This window comes from Scyliorhinus torazame, chromosome 7, assembly GCF_047496885.1.
Source record: "Scyliorhinus torazame isolate Kashiwa2021f chromosome 7, sScyTor2.1, whole genome shotgun sequence".
Taxonomy (NCBI): domain Eukaryota; kingdom Metazoa; phylum Chordata; class Chondrichthyes; order Carcharhiniformes; family Scyliorhinidae; genus Scyliorhinus; species Scyliorhinus torazame.
Genome location: NC_092713.1, coordinates 238639419 through 238663718, shown reverse-complemented (window position 1 = coordinate 238663718; position 24300 = coordinate 238639419). Strand labels below are relative to the sequence as shown.

Sequence of the window (24300 nt, the reverse complement as noted above, 5' to 3'; positions counted from 1 at the left end):
TTAAGTGTAAGATAAATGAAAAGTCTGATTGATAAACTGATAAACAACGTTATTGTTAATGCAAATTAAACAAGCTTTGAGTTAATTACAGTCAAAAGATAAATTATATTTAGTTTACAAAGTCAAAGGTAGAAATATAAAACTCAAAAAATGGATGGTCCATCTTCAAGCCAGAAGATCTACCCTTACTTCAATAAAATACTTAACTTATTTATGTAGTTCCCAGATGAAAGAAGGACAGCAGTCCGGCGAAATGGTGGTAAAACTCCATTAGAGTTATAAATTATTCATCTGGGTTACAGGCGCAAAACGTGTTAAAAGTAAGAGTAATTAGTTGCACTTCTGTTTGAACCATTCCAAAGCACACCACTTTGTCATGGAGATGGGCTGAGGACAGGGTTAGAAGGTTCTTTTAAGTCATCTGGGGTTTATTCTCACAGAAAGTAGTTACAATTTAGTCTTAAGTAGGCTACAGTTCATCGAGTCAGGGGAGCGAAAGAAGGTAAATGTTATTCAGGCCTGCACCTTAAACAAATAAAGCACTAACAAAGTTGCCCGTCACACAGAATACTGTTCTCAGTTTGGAATTAGTGAATGGGAAAGAAGCTGGGAGGTTGGCCTAGTTGGAGCGAGGGGAAGGAATCTGCAGTCGGCCTCACATTGAAAAACAGTTAGCTTTGTTGCAGTTGCAGTTTTATGTAATCTTGGAGAAAGCAGAGAATGAATTTGCCAAGGCCAGGATCTTCCGGCAACACCAAAGTTGACCCCTCGTGACAGATTCCCCGGGCATTGGAGTAAAACCACACAAAAGCCCAGAGTCTTCGGCAGGACCAGAAGATCCCACCTCCAACCAATGGCTCGCCACATCATCATGGGAAAAGCCCGCAGCAGGTGGGGACACAAAATCTTGGCCCAAGAGCTGTAGAACAGCTGCAAACTGGAACAGAGCTATTAGAAACCAAGAGTGCTTCCTGTTCTGTTTAAGCCCCTGCACAGAAATTGCGGGCGTGGCTCAGGTTTGAGCTGAAATGTCTCAGATCTTACAAGGCAGCTGTGGAAAACTTTGCTAATGGTCAAAAGAAAGTAGATAACTTTCAAGAACCTGATAAGTAGCCAAAGACTTTCTGGAGGGAAAGTCAAAGTGAAAAGGAGAAGGTTGAGTTGAAGATTTCAGTTTAAAGCATGAATGATTATGTTTTATCATGCTTTTCCATTTTAAAGCATATGTAATTACAAGCTATGATGCTGACTTAGTACTGGTTTTGTTTGATTTTTTTTATACACAGTAGAGTTTGCGTTTGTTTGAAAACATGAAATCTTGTGGCGCAGCACTTTCTGTTTATTACTGGGTGTTTAAAATTCTTTTTAAACAGGATTATAACAATAGTATCTTTTTATCAATAATGTCAACCTCGGAGCATTCCAAAGGGCTTTACGACAAATGAAGGACTTCCTTGAAGTGCAGTCGCTGTTGATTGGACGCAGTGAGCTTCTGCTGCATATATGAATGAGTCCAAGCAGATTTCATTTCATTGGTCATTTTATTCTACTGACCTTAACTAAAAGTGTTTCTCAAACCTTTTTACCTGGGATCCATTTTTAACAACCGGATATCCTTCGGGACCCACACTGGCCAACCTTCGTGACGCGCGTTGGCCGGCCATCGCGACCCACCAGTTTCATTTACCTTTAATGTGACAGGTGAGCCTGCTCGGTCTTCAGGTCCTCATTTCATAGAATCATAGAATTCCTATGAAGGAGGCCATTCGTCAGGTCTGAACTATCTCTCTGAAAGAGCACCCTACCTAGACCCAATCCACTACCTTATCCTCCTAACCCACCTAGGGGGAATTTAGCATGGCCTGTCCAATGCCTGTGTCTATGTATTTGCATTGTGTATTTATGTGTGCCCGATGGTTTTTTTCATGTATCTAATGCTCTGTCTGGACTGTACACAGAATAATACTTTTCACTGTGCCTCGGTACACGTGACAATAAACAAATCTAAATCCAAATCCAAATCGAACCTGCACATCTTTGGACTGTGGGAGGAAACCGGAACACCCAGAGGAAACCCACACAGAAACGGGAAGAATGTGCAAACTACACTTTTTTATTCAATGTTACATTTTTGATAATGACTTCAGCTGATGAGTTAAGATCTCACTGCATAAAATCAAGAAGTTTGACTTCAAACTCGCCATGTTTAGTCTTCAAATGTCTTCAAAGTTTTAAGGGTTTTAAACTTTCATTTGCCAGTGGTTCCCTGCATATAACACACGTGAACATTAAATCCTGATTTGCAGTGGCACAATTAATAAACCTATACCTCAAGCAATCATCTTTATGCTGCTTCTTCGTCATGGGTTGTTGACAAGAGGCCCTGGAGTTCACACCAGCACTGCCGGCAGCTGGAAAATGAAGGAATCTCTCTCACGCCCAGAACACGTGATATCAGCTTATGTGACCTGCTCTCTGCCACTAGTCCAGGCAGGAAGACTCCAGCGATTTAAAAACAAATCATCTGGTCCTGGGTCAGCACGCTGACATCAGGAGGAGGCATTCTGCCTCACTGGGTTCTGGACCTGCACACTGCTGAGGAGGCAGGCATGCGTGGAACGGCCCCGGCATTCTGAAAGCCGATCTTGGCTGGCATTTTTAAATGCCGGGCGTGCCATTGGGCACTACTTTGCGCAATCAGGAACGCCATGACGCATGGCCCATGGCCCTCCTAACACCTGCCTGCGACCCACCCGCGGGCCACGACCTTGGGTTTGAAAACGACTGTTAAATAATATCATTGTGAAAGGATCAGGAGAACGATGAATGAATTTAACGGTAATTGCACTTTGGTAAGGTGAAGAAGCTGGGGCAAAATATAATTATTCTATTGATCTCCCATAATAGATGGTGGGTTCAATTCATTAAGGGCAATGCCAACTGGTTAGCACCATTTACCTGGACGTACACACAGGATAGAGGTGGACAGTGAAGGTGTTGGCGATGGTGTATAAAAGTATGGCCTAACAGAATTGTTCCTCCAGTTTCCTTCATCCTTGTGATCGATGAGGTGCAGTAGTTTTGATGTGAATTTTGTTCTTACTGTTAATAATGGATAGGTTGGTGAAGTGAATGGTCCTAATTATGTACGACTGTTATGTAATGGCTGTTAAGACATGGAAAGGAGAAGATTTTGTTCCAGGATGATGTAAATCTTGTGCCAACATCAATATCTACTTTACCTGCCAGCGTTTAGCACCAGCATGTTTTGATTTTGTTTTTGAATGTCATTCCTCTTTTCATTCTGACACTATTTTGCACATCATTTTGCCAGAAACAGATCAATCCCTGAAGTGGATGCTCCATCTGGTGGACAAAATCGGTTTGGGTACAGTTATCCTGTGCAAGTAATGAGGAAGGACAATAATGAAGAATCTGAGGCAGTCTCAAGGGACTGTGATATCATTACTGACTCAAATCTAATTAGGATCTGACTCCAGAGCTAAACTGCCACTTCTGTATAAAGTCCTGTTTTGTATAGTCATTAACCAATTTAAAATAATACCATTGTTGACTACATTTTTCAAAACCCACAATCGTTGTGCAAATATTTCACCAATGTATTGTCAGAAGAAATTAAGCCTTGCAGCTGAATTGTCCCCAATCTCAGAGATCAAAAGCAGGTGTCGAGCCCAGGACCCCAAGTTTGTCCACCCGCTAGGACCACCCTTCAATTGACGATGGCAGCCAACCTCTTAGTGCTGCCAGCCCATTCAAAGAGCCCACAGCCCAGCAGCTTTGGTAGCGTCACCAAGAGAGGTGACCGCTGCAGAGGATGTGGGGCGAGGAAGAGGAGGCAGCCTTCAAGGTGAGGTAAGCATTTTTGTTGGATGAACACTCCAGCAGCTGCACTGGAACCGCAGGTGTGGCCAGGGTGAACCGCAGGTGTGGCCAGGGTGCACCCCCTCCATGTGCCTTGGAGAAGCCATAAAGAAGGACCCTCCCTGCTCGGAAGCCGCCACAATTTACCTGGTAGACTCGCCACACGACAGGGCCTATCCTGTGGCTGCCATGATGTGGAAAGGACAGGAAGAGGGAGGTTATTGGCCAGTTGATTAGTTCAAATGACTGCCCGCCTCCGGTTGGATGAGGTCATTAAATATCGTTTATCACATTGGACCGCAAAAACTTTCTGCAACATAGTGATCTGGATTTTTCTGTGGGCTTCGGGACCTTGAGGTGGTTGTCCTGTGTTTACAAGGAATGTTTGATCCTTCAGGTACGGTACATTGCGAGGCAAGTGACAAGGCAATGTTAAGTCACAATGGTGATTTAATTAACTAAGAAGAACTAGTCGGACTTTTGGACCTTCCCCCCGTTTTTCTACCGGACTTGAATTGTAAAACGGATGTTAGTGGCAATTGTTTACTGAATTCCCACTTCGGTGCATGGAGAGAAGGACTAGAAGTGTTCATAAGAAACAAAAAGATAGTGAAGGCTTGGGCTGTAGCTGCCACAGAAGACAGCATGGCGGAGGTTCGGACCTCTGGCTTGTCGACCCAGCAATCTATGGAGCAGCTGATGCAAGTCATTCAGGAAGGCTTTGCTACCACAAATGGGACTGCTTGGACCCGATAAAAGAGTCGATTGAGCGGTTGGAGCATAGATTGGATGCCCAGGATCGGGCGATCCAGAAGGTGGAGAAGGCACTGGCTGAGCAGGAGGAACATCAGACCGCGGTGGAGCTGGAGGTGGGGATGCTGAGGGACCAGCAGAAGAAGCTCCTGGAGAAGTTGGATGACCTAGAGAATAGGTACTGCCGGCAGAACCTAAGAATTGTCGGGCTCCCGGAGGAGTCTGAAGGAACGGACGCTGGGGCATACATCGCAGACATGTTTGTGAGGCTGCTGGGGAATGGAGCATTCTCCCGGCCCTTGGAGGTGGATAGGGCTCACAGAGCACTCGCGAGGAAGCCGCGAATGGGAGACCCCTCGAGGGCAATGGTGGTGAGATTCCACAGGTTCTCGGATAAGGAGCGTGTTCTACAGCAGACACGGAGCTGTAAATGGGACAATAGCATCCTGCGGGTTTACCAGGACCTGAGTGTAGAGGTAGCCAGGAGGAGAGCAGGCTTCAACCAGATCAGGTCGATCTTTTTTGAGAAAAAGGTGAAGTTTGGACTGTTATACACAGCCCGTCTCTGGGCCACGCATGAGGATTAGCACTTCTACTTCGAGTCGCCCGAGGACGCGTTGGACTTTGCGAAAAAGAAAGGGCTGGTGATGGATTGAGAACTTTTGAACTTGGCTGCAACATTCATGTTTTTGATTTTTCTTTTTGTTTCTCTGTTTTTGTAAAACGTTTCTCGTTTTGCATTTCATGGAAGATGTTTGTGATGCCGTTTGCATTGATTTGGAACCAGCGGTAGAGCTGAGTGAGTTTTGGGGCGGGATTCTGCGGGAATCGACGGGGCGGGCAACTCGGGCGCGAAGGAGAGGCTTGAACCATTCCAGCGCGGGCACATGCCCACCCGCGGATCAGTGCCCCGATCGTCGGCCAGGCCACCTTGGGGGCACCTCCCAGGGCCAGATCCCCCCGCGCCTCGCCCCCCCCCCCCCCCGAGGACCCCGGAGGCCGCCCGCGCAGCAGGTCCCACCGGCAAATACCTGGTGTAATATACGCCGGTGGGACTGGCCGAAAACGGGCAGCCATCGGTCCATCGTGGGCCGGAGAATCGCCGGGGAGGCCGCTGTCAGCGGCCGCCGACTGACGCAGCGCAATTCTCGCCCCCACCAAATCCCTGGCGCCAGAGAATTCGGCAGCCGGCGGGGGTGGGATTCACACCGCCCCCAGGCGATTCTCTGACCCGGCGGGGTGACGGAGAATCCTGCCCAAGGTTTTCATTTGCAGTGTTGAGGGATGGAGGTGTGCTTGTTTTGATCTTGGTGTTTTTCTGTTGGGCAATTGTGTGGGGATTGTTTGATGTTGGAGTTTGTTTGTATGAGCGGGGGGGGTGGGGGGAGGGTGAGGAGGGAACAATGGGGCAAAAGTCTCCTACCCGCCCCGCCACATTTCTGCGCCGACCGGCCGGCAGGAGTCTCCGTAACACCGGCCGGTCAATGGAGTTTCCCATTGTGGGGCAGCCCCACGCCCTCGGGAAACCCCCGGGCGCCGGCAAAACGGAGACTCCCGCCGGCGGAGAATGACGCCCAATAGGTGGGAGACTATCTGGCGCCGGGGATGGGGGCCACCAAGCTAGCTGGGCGAGCTAGCTCTCAGAAGCACAGTGGTGGGGGGTGCATATTTTTGGTTTAGAAAAGGGGTTGGGTTACAGGGTGTTGTTACTAGGAGGGGGAGGGGGGTGAATGTTCTGCTGACGAGGGAGGGACTTGGGCTGAGGGACAGAGAGGAGGTTGGGGGCGGGGGCTGCCTGGGGATGGACCAGTGGAGGCGTGGAGCACCGGCTGGAGGCGGGCCTAAAAAAGGGGATGGCTGATCAGCGGAGGGGGGGGGCAATGAGCCCCCCAACTAGGCTGATCACCTGGAATGTTCGAGGGTTAAATGGGCTGGTCAAAGGGCACGTGTGTTCGCGCATCTTAGGGGATTGAAGACGGACGTGGTAATGTTGCAGGAGACGCACCTTAAGGTAACGGACCAGGTTAGACTGGGGAAAGGCTGGGTCAGCCAGGTGTTTCACTCGGGACTAGATTGAAAGACTGGAGGGGTCGCGATCCTGATCAATAAGCGGGTGGTATTTGGAGCGGGTAGAATAGTCTCGGATGTGGGAGGTCGGTACATTATGGTCAGTGGGAAACTGGAGGGGGTGCAGGCGTCAAATTGGGATGATGTGGAGTTTATAAAGAGGATGCGGGGGAGGATACCGGACCTGGACTCGCACAGGTTGGTCATGGGAGGGGACTTCAACACAGTTATTGACCCTGGCTTGGACCGGTCAAGCTCAAAAACGGGCAGGGTACCAGCAATGGCAAAGGAACGAAGAGGGTTCATGGAGCTGATGGGGGGGGGCGTGGATCCATGGAGATTTGGACAGCGAGGGTGAAGGAGTTCTCCTACTCACACATGCATAAAGTGTACTCCCGGATTGATTTCTTTATTTTGAGCATGGCCTTTCTGGCTGGGGTAGTGGACACGGGGTATTCGGCGATTACAGTCTCAGACCATGCTCCGCACTGGGTTGACCTGCAGGTTAGTAAAGACAGTAACCAGCACTGGAGATTGGATGTGGGACTTTTGGCGGATGAAGGGGTGTGCGAGCGGCTGAGGAAATGTATTCAGAGCTACCTGAGGGTCAATGCCACGGGGGAAATTTCAGCAGCGGTGGTCTGGGAAGCACTGAAGGCGGTGGTCAGGGGGGAGCTGATCTCGATCCGGGCCCACAGGGAGAAGGTGGACAGGGCAGAGACGGACCGTCTGGTAAAGGAGATACTACAGATTGATAGGAAGTATGCGGAGACCCCAGAGGCAGGGCTGTTAAGGGAACGGCAGTGGTTACAGGCGGAGTTTAGCTTACTGACCATAGGGAGGGTGGTGGAGCAGCTGAGAAATGTGAGGGGGGCGATCTATGAACATGGAGAGAAGGCCAGCAGAATGCTTGTACAGCAGCTTAGGAAGAGGGAGGCAGCTAGGGAGATAGGGAAAGTAAAGGACGGAAATGGGAACCTGGTTGGTGATTCAGTAGGGGTGAATAAGGCGTTTAGGGATTTCTACAGCAGGTTATACAGGTCGGAACCCCATACGGGGCCAGAGGGGATGAGGCACTTTTTGGAGGAGCTGAATTTCCCAAAGGTGGGCGGGGAGCGGGTAGAAGGGCTGGGGGCCCCAATCGGGCTGGAAGAGATAGTGGAGGGCTTGAAGGCCATGCAGGCGGGTAAGGCCCCGGGTCCAGACGGGTATCCAGTGGAGTTTTAAAAAACGTTCTCGGGGATATTGGGGCCGGTGTTGTTGAGGATGTTCAATGAGGCAAGAGACGATGTCACAGGCAACGATTTCGCTGATTCTTAAGCGGGACAAGAACCCGGAGCTGTGTGGGTCCTACAGGCCGATCTCCCTGTTGAATGTAGATGCCAAGTTGCTGGCCAAAACCTTGTCCTCCAGGATTGAGGATTGAGTTCCGGATGTTATTGGGGAGGACCAGACGGGGTTTGTTAAGGGCAGGCAGTTGGTGGCCAATGTAAGAAGGCTGTTAAATGTGATCATGATGCCCCCGGAAGGCAGGGAGGTGGAGGTAGTGATCGCAATGGATGCAGAAAAGGCTTTTGATCGGGTAGAATGGGATTACCTGTGGGAGATACTGGGACGGTTCGGATCCGGGCGGGGCTTTATTGACTTGGTCAGGTTACTGTATCGGGCTCCTGTGGCAAGTATACGGACAAATAGGACAACATCGGACTATTTTAGACTGCACCGGGGGACGAGACAGAGATGTCCCCTCTCCCCACTGTTGTTTGCGCTGGCTATAGAGCCATTGGCAATTGCTCCGAGAGCCTCGAGGGGCTGGAGAGGACTGGTCCGGGGGGGGGGGGTGGAGCACACGGTTTCACTCTATGCGGCTGACCTGCTTCTGTACGTTACGGACCCAATAGAGGGGATGGAAGAAATCATGAGGATTCTAGGGGAATTTGGCCGGTTTTCGGGGTATAAACTTAATGTGGGAAAGAGTGAGATGTTTGTGGTCCAGGTGAGAGGACAGGAGAGGCGACTGGGAGAGCTGCCATTTAGGTTGGTAGAGGGAAGTTTCAGGTACCTAGGCATCCAAGTGGCACGGGAATGGGACAGACTGCATAAATTGAATCTGGCCCGGCTAGTGGACCAAATGAAGGACGGTTTTCGGAGATGGGACGCGCTTCCGTTGTCTCTGGCTGGGAGAGTGCAAATGGTGAAGATGACGGTCCTCCCGAGATTCCAATTTGTATTTCAGTGTCTCCCCATCTTTACTCCACGGCCCTTTTTTAAGTGGGTCAACAGAGTGATCACGGGCTTCGTCTGGGTGGGCAAGACTCCGCAAGTAAGGAAGGTAATGCTTGAGTGGAGTCGGGGAGAGGGTAGGCTGGTGCTGCCAAAGCTTAGCAACTATTACTGGGCAGCTAATATCGCCATGATCAGGAAGTGGGTGGTTGGGGAGGGGTCGGCATGGGTGCGTATGGAGGCGGCTTCATGTAAGGGCACCAGTCTGGGGGGGTTGGTAACTGTGCCTCTGCCGTTCCAGCCGGCACAGTACTCCACCAGCCCCATGGTGGTGGCGGCCCTGAGAGTTTGGGGCCAGTGGAGGAGGCATTTGGGAGCAGTGGGAGCATCGGTCTAGGCCCCAATCTGTGATAATCACCTGTTTGCCCCGGGGAGTATGGACGGCGGGTTCCGGTTATGGCGGAGAGTGGGGATTGAGAGGATGGAGGATATGTTCATAGAGGGGAGCTTTCCGAGTCTGAGGACGTTGGAGGAAAAGTTTGAGTTGGCGAGGTGAAACAAATTCAGGTATCTGCAGGTGCGGGACTTCCTTCGTAAACAGGTGTCAACCTTCCCGCTCCTACCGCTTAGGGGGATTCAGGACAGGGTATTTTCCAGAGGGTGGGTAGGAGAAGGGAGCGTCTCGGACATTTGTAAGGAGCTTATGGGGTCGGAGGAGACGCAGACCGAGGAGCTGAAGCGCAAGTGAAAGGAGGAGCTGGGAGGTGAGATAGAGCATGGTCTATGGGCAGACGCATTGAGTAGAGTCAACGCGTCCGCAACATGTGCCAGGCTCAGCCTGATACAATTTAAGGTTGTTCACCGGGCTCACATGACAGTGGCCCAGATGAGCAGATTCTTTGGGGTGGAGGACAGGTGCGCAAAATGTGCGGGAGGACCGGCGAACCATGTCCACATGTTTTGGACATGTCCAAAGCTTAGAGGATTTTGGCAGGGGTTTGCGGACGTCATGTCCACGGTGTTAAAAACAAGGGTAGCGCTGAGTCCAGAGGTGGCGATTTTCGGGGTGTCAGAAGACCCGGAATCCAGGAGGAGAAAGAGGCAGCCAAAGAACAAAGAAAAGTGCAGCACAGGAACAGGCCCTTCGGCCCTCCAAGCCTGTGCTGACTATACAGCCCATCTAAACTAAAATCTTCTACACTTCCTGGGTCCGTATCCCTCTATTCCCATCCTATTCATATATTTGTCAAGATGCCCCTTAAATGTCACTATCGTCCCTGCTTCCACCACCTCCTCCGGCAATGAGTTCAAGGCACCTACTACCCTTTGTGTAAAAAACTTGCCTCGTACATCTCCTATATACCTTGCCCCTCGCACCTTAAACCTATGCCCCCTAGTGATTGACCCGTCTATCCTGGGAAAAAGCCTCTGACTATCCACTCTGTCTATGCCCCTCATAATTTTGTAGACCTCTATCAGGTCGCCCCTCAACCTCCGTCGTTCCAGTGAGAACAAACAGAGTTTATTCAACCGCTCCTCATAGCTAATGCCCTCCATACCAGGGAACATCCTGATAACTCTCTTCTGCACCCTCTCTAAAGCCTCCACATCCTTCCGTAGTGTGGCAACCAGAATTGAACACCGTACTCCAAGTGTGGCCTAACTAAGGTTCTATACAGCTGCACCATGACTTGCCAATTCTTATACTCAATGCCCCGGCCAATGAAGGCAAGCATGCCGTATGTCTTCTTGACTACCTTCGCCACCTGTATTGCCCCTTTCAGGGACCTGTGGACCAGTACACCTAGATCTCTCTGACTGTCAATACTTTTGAGGGTTCTGCCATTCACTGTATATTCCCTACCTGTGTTAGACCTTCCAAAATGCATTACCTCACATTTGTCCAGATTAAACTCCATCTGCCATCTCTCTGCCCAAGTCTCCAAACAATCTAAATCCTGCTGTATCCTCTGACAGTCCTCATCGCTATTTGCAATTCCACCAATCTTTGTGTCGTCTGGAAACTTACTAATCAGACCAGTTACAATTTCTTCCAAATCATTTATATATACTTTGAACGGCAAAGGTCCCAACACTGATCTCTGCGGAACACCACTAGTCACAGCCATCCAATCAGAAAAGCACCCTTCCATTGCCACTCTCTGCCTTCTATGACCTAGACAGTTCTGTATCCATCTTGCCGGCTCACCTCTGATCCCGTGTGACTTCACCTTTTGTACCAGTCTGCCATGAGGGACCTTGTCAAAGGCCTTACTGAAGTCCATCTAGACAACAACCACTGCCGTACCTGCATCAATCATCTTTGTGACCTCTTCGAAAAACTCTATCAAGTTAGTGAGACATGACCTCCCCTTCACAAAACCGTGCCGCCTCTTGCTCATACGTCCATTTGCTTCCAAATGGGAGTAGATCCTGTCTCGAAGAATTCTCTCCAGTAATTTCCCTACTACTGACGTAAGGCTCACTTGCCTGTCGTTCCCTGGATTATCCTTGCTACCCTTCGTAAACAAGGAACAACATTGCCTATTCTCCAGTCCTCCGGGACATCACCTGAAGACAGACGTTCTGGCCTTTTCTTCCCTGGTAGCCCGGAGACGGGTACTATTAGCATGGAGAGACTCAAAGCCCCCGAAGTTGGAGACCTGGCTATCGGACATGGCTAGCTTTCTCTGTTTGGAGAAAGTCAAGTTCGCCTTGAGAGGATCACTGTTAGGGTTCACCCGGAGGTGGCAATCGTTCGTCGACTTCTTTGCAGAAAATTAATTGTCAGCAGACGAGGGGGAGAGGAGTCACTTAGATTGGAGTAGGGGGTTAATAAGGGTGGGACCTGTACGAAAGGTAAATGGCTTTTGCACTATGTTTATGGTTTCATGTATATTGTTTATTTTGTTGTTGTTACTATATCAAAAATACCTCAATAAAATGTTTATTAAAAAAAAATCAATCTGACAGGGCGGCATGTGGCACTGTGGTTAGCACTGCTGCCTACGGCGTTGAGGACCTGGATTTGAATCCCGGCCTGGGGCATTGTCCATGTGGAATTTGTACATTCTCCCCGTGTTTGCATGGGTTTCACCCCCACAACTCAAAGATGAGCAGGTAGGTGGATTGGCCACGCTAAATTGCCCCTTAATTGGGAAAAAAATAATTGGGTAATGAAATTAAATGAAAATCGCTTATTGTCATAAGTAGGTTTCAAATGAAGTTACTGTGAAAAGCCCCTAGTCACCACATTCTGGCGCCTGTTCGGGGAGGCTGGTACGGGAATTGAACCGTGCTGCTGGCCTGCCTTGGTCTGCTTTCAAAGCCAGCGATTTAGCCCAGTGTGCTAAACCAGCCCCTTGCGGCACATTGGTGAGACCTCATCTAGAGTACTGTGTACAGTTTTGGCCACCTTACTTAAGGAAAGATGTACTTGCTTTGGAGGCAGTTCAGAGAAGTTTCAATGAACTGATTCCTGAGATGAAGGGCTTTTGCTTTTGAGGAAAGTTTGGGCCTCTACCATTGGAGTTTAGAAGAATGAGTGGCAATCTGATTGAAATATATATGATCCTGAGGGGGACTTGATAGGGTGGATGCTGAGGAGATGTTTCCTCATCTGGGGGAATCTACGAGACACTGATTCATAGTAAAAGGTTTCCTATTTTTGATGGAAGTGAATTGTTTGATTGCAGCAGCATTTCCCACATGTACATCATGTACCGCCATTTTAGTACTTCCCAATTTATCTACACAAATCTGCCCATGTAATATCAATAACTCTTTCAGGTCAGTTTGTTTTTCCTTTGGAAGGTAACTCAACAATTTATCCAAAATCTATAAGAACATCCTCATTTTCCAATTTAATTTGAGGTATGTCAAATTCACAGTCACCTGGATTTGGTTTGTCACTTTACGTTAGAATCATTAAAACCTCCTTTTTCTCTCCTTCCCTTTCAAAATACCTTTTAAGCATATTCATATGACACACTCGGTGAGCTTTCCTTTTATCTGGTGTTTTTAACCACATAATTCATCTCACTTAATTTCCTTTCAATCTGATATGGTCCATAAAACCTTGCTTTTAAACGTTCACCTACCACTGGTAACAACACTAAAACTTTATCTCCACAGGCAAAACTACGAACTTTGAATTTCTTGTCCGCTACCCGTTTTCATCACATTTTGTGCAACTTTTAAATGTTGTCTAGCCAATTCGCCTGCTCTATTTAATCGTTCCCTAAAATTTGACACGTAATCCAATAATGTAATTTCCGATTTCTCACTCACCAACTTTTCCTCAATCAATTTAAGTGGTCCTCTTACCTCATGACCAAAAATTAGTTCAAAAGGACTGAATTTGGTTGATTCATTAGGTGCATCCCTAATTGCAAACAGTACGAATGGAATTCCTTTATCCCAATCCTCTGGATAATTGTGACAATAAGCCCTCAACATTGTCTTTAATGTCTGATGCCACCTTTCTAACGCTCCCTGTGATTCTGGATGGTACGCAGTTGATTTAAATTGTTTTATTCCTAAGCTATCCATAACCTCTTTGAATAACGTTGAAGCAAAATTCAATCCTTGATCCGATTGTATTTCTGTGGGTAGTCCATATCTAGTAAAGAATTTACGTAACTCCTCCACAATCTTTTTAGCTGTAATATTACGTACTGGACTGGCCTCTGGAAACCTAGTAGTCACATCCATTATTGTCAAAAGATATTGATTTCCACTTTTTGTTTTAGGAAGCGGTCCAAGCAATCAATTAGGACCCTTGTAAAAGGTTCCTCATATGCTGGAATGGGTATTAAGGGCGCTGGTTTTATCACTGCTTGAGGTTTCCCTATCACTTGACATGTGTGACATGATTGGCAACATTTAACTACATCTTTATGTATTCCAGGCCAATAAAAATGTTTCTGGATTTTAGCTTGAGTTTTCCTTCTTCCCAAATGACCTCCCACTGGTACCTCATGTGCAACTCGCAACACCTCCTTTCTATACCCTACCGGCAATACTACTTGATGAATTTCTGCCCACTTTTCATCCGCCTGCATATTTAAAGGTCTCCATTTTCTCATCAAGACATCATTTTTACGGTAATAACACTCTGGTATACACTCAGATTCCTCTTCCGTCTATGCTTTCTGATCCATCCGTTTTATTTCTATATCTTTCTGTTGTAACTCTGCCAATTTTCCTGACCTAAAAATATCCGCCTCATCCTCTTTCTTTTTCAACCATCTGATCAAAAATCGCTTCTGATAACTGGACTTCAACTTCATCGTCACTCTTTGATTTCTCCTCTTGTCTTAACCTGTGACTTTGCGACCTTGAAATGAAAAATGAAAATCGCTTGTCACAAGTAGGCTTCAAATGAAGTTACTGTGAAAAGCCCCTAGTCGCCACATTCTGGCGCCTGTTCGGGGAGGCTGTTACGGGAATCGAACCGTGCTGCTGGCCTGCCTTGGTCTGCTTTCAACGCCACGATTTAGCCCTGTGCTGAACAGCCCCTCGTTACTAGACAATCCAGAAAAAATCCCAGGATATTCGTCCTTCAACACTTCAGTTGTCTGATTTTCCACTGGCTTATCAACCACAGTAGGCATCACTCCCACCTGTGATCCAGCTATACCATTACCCAAGATAAACTGTATTTCTCTATTGCTCCTACTACCACTTCACCACGCTTCACTGGACTTTCCAACCTTACCTTATAATTGAACACTACTCCTCTCACCCTGAATTCCACACATTCCCACCTTTTCTGGCAACATTCTTCCCAAACTACATAACTCCTCATCTCTTACCATGAAAGATTGACTAGCTCCCATATCTCTTAAAATTGTGCCTTCTTTACCTGCTCCTCCTGACACACGAGTAAACTTTACCCACACAAGTCAATTCTTTAAAGAGATCTGGCACCTTTTTATCAATCACCTCTTGATCAAGCTGTACAATCTTTTGCACCTCCTTCGCTTCACTCGGGCTTTCCTTTACCACTTTAACAAACCCTACTGTATTATCCTGTTTTACCACATCAGCCTTCCCAGTGCTTTTCTTCAACCACCAACACTGTGACTTTACATGGCCTAGTTTATTACAGTGACAACATCTGAAACTTTTCATTTCTTTTCCACCCTCCTGGATTTCTTTTTTAATCTGAGATACACTCCTCATCTCCCATCAGATCACCTTTACCTTTACCACTTGAGTATTTCTCATGTCCCCAGTTTCTATCCCTCACAGACTGAAACTGATGTTGGAAACCAAGCTCGATTTATGAACTAATTCATAATTATCTGCCATTTCTGCTGCTAATCTTGCCGTTTTAACCCTCTGTTCTTCCACATGAGTTCACACTACATCAGGAAATGAACTTTTAAACTCCTCCAAAAGTATAATTTCTCTGAGAGCTTCATACGTTTGGTCTATTTTCAAAGCCCTTATCCACCTATCAAGATTACTCTGTTTGAGTCTTTCAAACTCCATGTAGGTTTGACCAAATTCTTTCCCTAAATTTCTAAACCTTTGTCTGTAGGCTTCAGGCACAAGTTCATATGCACCTAAGATGGATTTTTTCACCTCCTCATACATCCCAGATACCTCCTCCAGTAGTGATGCAAATACTAGCCCTACCTATCAGCTTTGTTTGAATCAGTAATACCCACATTTCATTTCAGTAATACCCATTTCATTTGTTTAGCTACCTTCTCAAATGAAATGAAAAAGGCTTCTACCTCCTTCTCGTCAAACCTTGGCAATGTTTGGACATATTTAAATAGATTCCCACCAAGCCTTTGATTATGACGCTCTTTTTCACCATCATATATATATTTTTTTACATAGAATTTACAGTGCAGAAGGAGGCCATTCGGCCCATCGAGTCTGCATCGGCTCTTGGAAAGAGCACCCTACCCAAGGTCAACACCTCCACCCTATCCCCATAACCCAGTAACCTCACCCAACACTAAGGGCAATTTTGGACACTAAGGGCAATTTATCATGGCCAATCCACCTAACCTGCACATCTTCGGACTGTGGGAGGAAACCAGAGCACCCGGAGAAAACCCACGCACACACGGGGAGGATGTGCAGACTCCGCACAGACAGTGTCCCAAGCCGGAATCGAACCTGGGACCCTGGAGCTGTGAAGCAATTGTGCTATCCACAATGCTACCGTGCTGCCCCTTTCTGACTATCCGCCAACTGTATGTTTCCCTTTATGTCTGCCAATTTTAACTGACTGTCATGTTTCATGGCCATTTTCTGAAGTTCAAACTCTCTCTCTTTATCTTTTTCCCTGATCTGTATCTCCCTTTCTCTTTCTTTTTGTTCTGCTAAGGCAATTCTTTCTGTGTTCCTTTCTTCTCTCTCTTTTTTCTCTCTCTCGCTTTCTCTTTCTTTTTCCTCTCTCTCTCTTTCTTTTTCCTCGCTCTCTTTCGTATTCAAGCGGTTTTAATTCTTTCTCGTGTTCCATTTGTTTAATTTGTAACTGAATTTTTGTCATTTCCAATGAGTCAAACTGTATCTCAGGCAACTTTAAATGCTTAGCCACCGCCATAATTACCTCACCTTTTTGCATTTTGTCAGATAATGTGAACTGCAATGTTTTTGCCAAATCCAATTCTGCTTTTAGTCTCTGTCCGTAAGGTACTGCCTGTGACCGTCTCCACCCCCAAAAATTTCTGAGCCTCTGAAAGAGCCATTGTCCACAACACACTCCCTACTTAAACGAGAATACCACACCTGAAATGCACCCACAATATGCTCACTATCTTTATGTTCACTAAGCCAATCCAATAGATAGACTTTTATCCTCCTCGAGCCCCCAATTTGTTGTGGGGCAGGGTTTAGAGAACCCCAAAGTGTATCATGGAGTTCACCTGACCCACAACTTTTAATAGATTGTGGTATGGGGATCACACGGCCCACTCTACAGGTGTAGTACAGCAGAAATGGAAAAGTATTGTTAAAAGCAAAACAATGTTTATTCTATGAACCTTTTTAAAACATACAGTGAACATCTTAGCAACCATTAATTCAAATACAACCCCCAAAGACTACAACACTAAGTAAACCTTTAAGCTTTCCTTTTTAACATCCATACGACTGAAAAACAAAATCTTTATCAGAAGCACATCAGGTTAAAGTCACTACTGAAAACATTTATAATTCTGAATTCACCAAATGATCAAGAAGTTGTCTTTTCATGGCAGAGAGATCAACAGTACAGCTGCTCTGTCTGGCTTCAGCTCCCACACTGAAAACAAAACTAAAACACACCCTGCAGCAAACAGCCAAAAACGAAAGTAAAAAGCTGACAGACAGCCCAGCTCCACCCACTCTCTGACATCACTGCAGTAGTAAACACCCATTTCTTAAAGGCACTTTCACTACAGATATTTATATACATACCCATTTATAAACACCCATTTCTTAAAGGTACTCTCACATGACTACAGGATGTGGCCGTCGTTGGTTAGACTAGCATCAATTGCCTATCCCTAGTTGCCCTAGGTGGTGGTGAGCTCCCGCCTTGAACCGCTGCAATCCCGGCGATATATTTTCAAGTCAGGATGGTGAGTGACTTGGAGGGATTTTCCAGATGATGGTGTTCCCAAGTATCTGCTGCCCTTGTCCTTCTAGAGGATAGTGGTTGTGGAAGGTGGTGCCTAAGGAGGTTCATCTTGTAGATGGTATACAATGCAGCCAATTTGTGTCAGTGATAGAGAAGTAAATGTTTGTGGAAGGAGTAACAATCAAACAGACAGCTTTGTCCTGGATGGTGTCGATCTTCTGGAGTGTTGTTAGGGCTGCACTCATCCAGGCAAGTGGAGAGTATTCCCTCATGCCCCTGATTTGCGCCTTGTGGATGACAGCCAGAATTTGGAGAATGAAGAGATGAGTTACTCGTCGCAGAATTACTAACCTTTGACCTGCTCTGGTAGCAATACAATTTATATGGCTAGTCCAGTTCAGTTTCTGGTCAATGGTAACCCCAGGATTTTGATAATGGGAAATTCAGTGATGGTAACTCCATTGAATGTCGAGGGGCAATGCATAGATCTTCTCTTGTTGGAGATGGTCATTACCTCACACTTGTGTGGCACAAATTTCACTTGCCATGTGTCAGCCCAAGCCTGCATATTGTCCAGGTTTTGCTGCATTTGAGCATGCACTGCTTCATTATCTGAGGAGTCACGAACACTGTGCAGTTGTCCTCAACATCCCCTCTTCTGATCATGTGATTTGAGGAAGGTCATTGATGGAGCAGCTGAAGATGGTTGGGCAAAGGACACTACCCTAGGGAACCCCTGCAGTGATGTCCTGGAACTAAGATGATTGACCTCCGATCACCACAACCATCTTCCTTTGTGCCAAGTATGACTCCAAGCAGCAAAAGATTTTCTCCCTGATTCCCATTGACTCCAGTTTTGCTCGGGCTCCTTGATGCCATTCTCGGTCAAATGTTGCCTTGATGTCAAGGGCAGTCACTCTCACCTCAACTCAGGAATTCAGCTCTTTTGTCCATGTTTGAACCAAGGCCGTAATGAGGTCAGAGCTGAGTGCTCTTCCTTCTCCACCCCTGAACTGATCTCCTTTCAATGGTGGGAGGGCAGATGCTGAACTAGGCAGCCTGTCTGCCATCTTTAAATTAATGATTCAAAAGTAATTGAGCTTGTTACTAAGCCAGTTGCCCCAAATATTATGCTGCCCACACCATAATATGGTTGGTATGGGCAGGAGGGAGAGAGTGAGAAAGCTGTTTTTAATACAACATTGTGGGGAAGGCGGGAAGGAAGAGGTTGCATCATTTTTGGGTGCCCTGTGCATATTGGGGTATCCTCCCATACTCAAGCTATTCCCCCCCCCCCCTCTCCCCACCTGACCCCCAAAGGCCATCCCCTCACCCACTTCTTCTCTAGGCTCTCCAAACCATCCCCGCCCAAAACCCAGGACTTATCTGGGTCTGGATTCCATGGCTGTCTTTATCCCAGGGCCTATTTGCAGTCCTAGCAGCACCCACTGCTCAGTTCGCAGTTCTGGCACTGCTGGGATTGCTGGCAGCTCCCGGGGTGGGGCTTTCTTCCACTGAGGAGCGGAAGTCCCACTTCCTGCTTGTTTGACCCACCGGCAGTGCATTATTCTGGCAGGGCAGACATTTTTAAAGTTGGTCAATTCGGGCAGCGCAGCGGCGCAGTGGTTAGCACTGCTGCCTCACGGAGCCGAGGTCCTAGGTTCGACCCAGCTCTGGGTCACTGTCTGTGTGGGAGTTTGCACATTCTCCCCATGTCTGCGTGTGTTTCGCCCCCACAACCAAAAAGATGTGCAGGGTAGGTGGATTGGCCATGCTAAATTGTCCCTTAATTGGAACAAATTAATTGGGTACTCTAAAAAATTTATTTTTTATTTTTTATAAAGTTGGTCAATTGGTGTCTGACATTTGCAAAGGGCTCACAAGCAATACATCCCCCCCCCCCCCCCCCCCAACCTCCAGCCACCCAGGTAATTCAGCCCATTCAACTTCCATTTATGTAGCAGTTTTCTTACTCTTGCCATACCCGGGACCTCTGTGCCAGGGCCTGTTAACTGAAGCGAAGCAAAACAAGTTTTCAAAAATGATGATAATGAATAGATATCTTGAGGTTCTATACTCCCCATAAGCTGCTTGTGGCTTACTATGAATACTAAGATGCTCATAATGGCACAAAACTGAAACTGTTGCAGAGAAGACAATAATTTCCACAAAACTTCATATGATAATTATGCTAACTAAATAACTAATGGGATTACTGCAGGCAGTCAATGAAGGAGAAAATAATCAGATTACTTAATTTATATCCCTCTCCAGGTTCCAAATGCAAATTTTCACCACTTATGTAATTTAGTTTCCATCTTCCTACATTTGTTTTTAGTTGTGTCAGTCATTAAACTGAAATTAAATTGAAATCAGGACTTAATGCACTATAATATTTACCCTGGGTATTTTAGCATGGTTGAGGTCATGCTTCAGCAGCACCAGTTCCTTGAACGTATCATCATTTTGCATTTTAAAATATTTTGCAGTGCAGTATATTTTATTTTATACATATAGCAATAATTATTGTTAAAGCAAAATAGTTTTACTCAACTAAGTATGGATTCCATCCCCTCCACCCTCACCAGATTAAATAAAATAATTCTGTTTTATTTCCTTTCTTGATAGGATTCAATTCTCACTTGATAGAGGCAGGAATACTTTAAAGAACTTGTGCATATCACTGACACAATCACCTGCAGTGTCACTTCGATCCAGGCTCTTGCGCTGCCACCCACGTGTAGGCTGATGTCAATTCCGTAAAGTATGAAAACATATCTGTCGTATATTGCTATCCAAATGATACTTCTTCCATGTGCAATGAAAAACTTTGCTGAAGATATTAAAAGGCACAAAAGACAAGCCAGTGGTTAAATTTCAATGGAAATATTCATTCTGTCAAGGTCATCAATCTGAAACTTTGGGCGCGATTTAACGATCGCATGTCAACTTGGTGTCGCGACGAGGCGGATGAATCTCGCGAGTGGCCTCCAGCGAGATTCTCGATGCTTGCGACATCTCGCGAGACATCATGATCTGGATCTTGCCCACGCTGAACAAGGTCCAGAGTAACATATTTAAATGACCCATTAGCCTCATTTCAACATGCCTGCCCCATCTTCTCCCATCACCTGACGACTAACTGACCCTCCAGTGAGGCCTGAACCAGGTGCTGTTTAGTACTGGTCCACACAAATGCACCTGGGGGGTTGCCAGGCCATTGGTGATCCTTGGTCGGAGATAGGGAAGGGTTACCTCCTGGATCTCCCTCTGACACCCAGGCACCTTGGCACTGGCAGCCTGGCACTTTGGCACTGTCACCCTGGCACTGCCAAGGTGCCCGGGTGGCACTGTCAGGCTAGCACAGACACTGGCAGGCTGCATGGGTGGCAGTGCCAGGGTGTCCAGGTGCCAGAGTGGCACTGCCAATAGTCTGGGCCTGAGGGGGGCAATGACCATGAAAGGGAGGATCAGGAGGGTAAGAAGGGTAGGGGTCTGAAGGGCAGATATGAAGGGGCCTAATATAGGTTGAGGGTGAAGAATAGAGGTCCTGAAAAGGGGAGGGCCCAAAAGGTGGGTGAGGGGCCCTCAGCAACCCCATAGCGGGGTGTCCTCATGGGGAGGTGTGGAGTAATGTCCATGTGTGTGGGCGTGACATTGCCTGTGGGTGGGGGTGTGGGGGACCATCAAGTTCACTTTGTGATCGTGTACCCTTTCAAAAAGATGCCCCGATTTCTGAAGAGCTGATCTCACCGGTGGGTTCGACCCCCCAGTTTTGAAAATTTTCAAGTGTGGGCTTGACCAGGGAGAAACTCTCTGGGGCCCAAATAAATGGCCAAGTATGGTTGAATAGTGGTGTGAATCTCACCCAAAAAAGCCAGTGAGAAACACCCTGCCAAACACACCCAAAATGACACTTAGAAATGTTTTGGTTGAATCGTGCCCGTTAACTCAATTCCTCTCATCACAGAAGCTGCAGGCCTGCTGCATATTTCAGGGATTTTCTATTTTAATTTAAAATTCCAACATCCATGGTATTTTGCTTTTTTAAATTAAAGTTAATCATGCCATTTTGAAAAAATATTTCCTTTGTTTGAACCCTTACCTTGGGATGATCGAAGGTAGTTATTGAGGGAATCGAGATAGATGAAAGAAGCTCAAATTTTAAAAAATTAGGAAACGTTGCCAAAATCTTTCTCATCCTATGAGGTTGGCTACAAGGCAGGACAGTGAGGAATTTCTGTGAAAGAGCGAACATGTTCCTGGCTCCAGGTAACCCTCCCAGTGGCAGGTCAACATTTGCAGAAAAGGTTAGCCAATCTCATAATTAAGTACCCATTTCTGGGCTCGTTGGATATCCTATCAGGGACTTCCAGGCGGTGGGATCCAGGCCCAGCAGGTGCCTGCTGTCACTTGCCAGATATGGGCCTGGGCTTCCCAAGAGGCCTTGTATTTTGACACGCTGGTGTCACAGACATCAGTGGGCCACAGCTCCTGCAGCCAAAGGGTGGCCTGTAGCTGTGACCACCGTTTATTTAATTGAATTTAATACCTCTTCAGAAAGCACCACAAGATGGAGGTGCCCTAGTGTCCCGACTCTGATAGTGGCAGCACCCACTTCTGGCAGTGGAGCAGCTGCCCATGCAAGGCTGTAGACCCTCTGCTCAGGTTTGCAGTCTCAGATACATGCTCCCCGTGCTAAATTGAATGACAAACCTACAGGTGGCCTCCTAATTGGCCTCTTCTGAGAAGATCACCCAGGCCAACGCCCTGACAGGCAATGCAAGGTCAGGGCACTTATAGCTGATAAGCAGAAGATTCTGCTCAATTTGAGCAACTTGTGGAGAATAGTTACCTGGTGACCAAGTTGTGCAATTACAAGTATTCACAGATTCCACTGTACATATACACATCAGAATTGATATTAATGTTCTACAAAAGTGTGGCAAAGACTGCCATCATTAAAAATATTTTGTTGGGGCAGCAAGGTGGCACAGTGGTTAGCACAGTTGCTTCACAGCTCCAGAGTCCCAGGTTAGATTCCCGGCTTGTCTGCACGTTCTCCCTGTGCCTGCGTGGGCTTCTTCCGGGTGCTCCGGTTTCCTCCCAGAGTCCAAAGATGTGCAGGTTAGGTGGATTGGCCATGTTAAATTGCCCTTAGTGTCCAAAAAGGTTGGGTGGGGTTACTGGGGAACAAGGACAGGATGGAAGTGTGGGCTTGTGTAGGCTGCCCTTTCCAAGTGCCGGTGCAGACTCGATGGGCCAAATGGTCTCCTTCTGCACTGTAAATTCAATGATTCTCTAATTCTCACAGCGCCGAGGACCCAGGTTCCATCCCGGCCCCGGGTCACTCTGTGTGGAGTTTGCACATTCTCCCCGTGTCTGTGTGGGTCTCATCCCCACAACCTAAAAAGATTTGCAGGGTAGGTGGATTGGCCACGTTAAATTGCCCCTTAATTGGAAAAGAAAGAATTGAATACGCTAAATATTTTTAAAAACATTAACAAAAAAATTACATTTTGTAGAGACATAAGATTTTCGCAGAGATAAAGGGGTCAATTTTGACTTTTGGTCAAAAGGTTTATATTGAGTAATCTTTTTTGTACTCAACACACATTGCTGGTGTCTGGGGACAGACAATGAAAAGATGACATGGCATTAATTACTGAAGTGTAGTAAACTGTGGGAAAGGGAGAGCAACTGTGGTCATCGAGGAAAAGAAAATGATAGGAAAGAGGCAGAGTGGATATTTTTCTTAATTCAGTTTTCAGGCAAAAAAACTGAAGAACGTTTGTATATTCTTCATCGTTAGAAAAGTTAAATGCACGAAATGGTAACACCAAGAGCAAGAGAGTGAAGGGATGGGACCAGGGATACAAGTTGAAGGTGAGAAGGCTCCCACTTTCCTTCCATGAGGAAATGTGTGGGAGTGACGAAGAATGGATAGATAGTAAAGAGAGATGTGCATGACAGTGAAGCCATAGAGCAGAAACCCAGGGTAGGTAGTTTAAAAAACAAAAAGCAGAGTTTTAAAAAGGTTTTCCAATTAAAGGGCAATTTAACATGGCCAATTGACCTACCCTGCATATCTTTTGGGTTGTGGGGATGAGACCCACACAGACATGGAGAGAATGTGCAAACTCCACACGGAGAGTGACCCGGGGCCAGGATCGAACCTAGGTCCTCGGCGCCATGAGGTAGCAGAGCTAACCACTGCACTACTGTGTCACCCAAAAAGCAGGCTTTATGATGGGAGTTTGGAAGTGATAGGAAAGGGAAGTGGTGGTTAGACGTTCAAGAGGCAGAGGATCCACTGGAGGGAGCACGAGTGACTGAGAGTGAGATTGGGAATGAAGCCATTGAGGGCCACCATGTCCCCACAGCCCCCACATAATATGCAGCCAGAAGAACTTCAGAAGCTCCCTTTCAGACCACATTATCTCAACCACTTACCCAAAAGGAATGAAGTAAAAAGAGTGAAAGATAAAAGAGTATAGAATGAGAAGCAAAATGAGAAGCTGAGAAGAAAGCGAGAGGATAACAGAAGAGGAATAACAGAGAAACAGCAACACATAGAGGACAGAGACCAGCAAGTGAGAGAGACCATTTTCCCAGACTTACCATTTGCAATACCACAGGGAATTGATTTGTATATTATAAATCAATATGGATATTGTAAAATTAGTGCATTGGGTGCGCATTTCATTTTCATCACGGTCAGATACTCCTGTCTCACTTTTTTTTTAAGCATAAAATAGTCAAGATACTTATTTACATTTAAATGTTCC

The 24300-nt window shown here is 46.7% G+C and overlaps 1 protein-coding gene across 2 annotated transcripts in view; it reads right to left on the bottom strand.

Annotated features, from left to right (window-relative positions):
- cdhr2 (cadherin related family member 2) overlaps positions 1-24300 on the bottom strand; it is a 349352-nt gene that overhangs the window by 291886 nt on the left and 33166 nt on the right. For both annotated transcript variants that reach the window (XM_072512189.1, XM_072512190.1), the window contains exon 2: positions 20209-20345. The gene's annotated coding sequence lies outside the window, so the exon portion shown is untranslated. The remainder of the gene's footprint in view (positions 1-20208; positions 20346-24300) is intronic.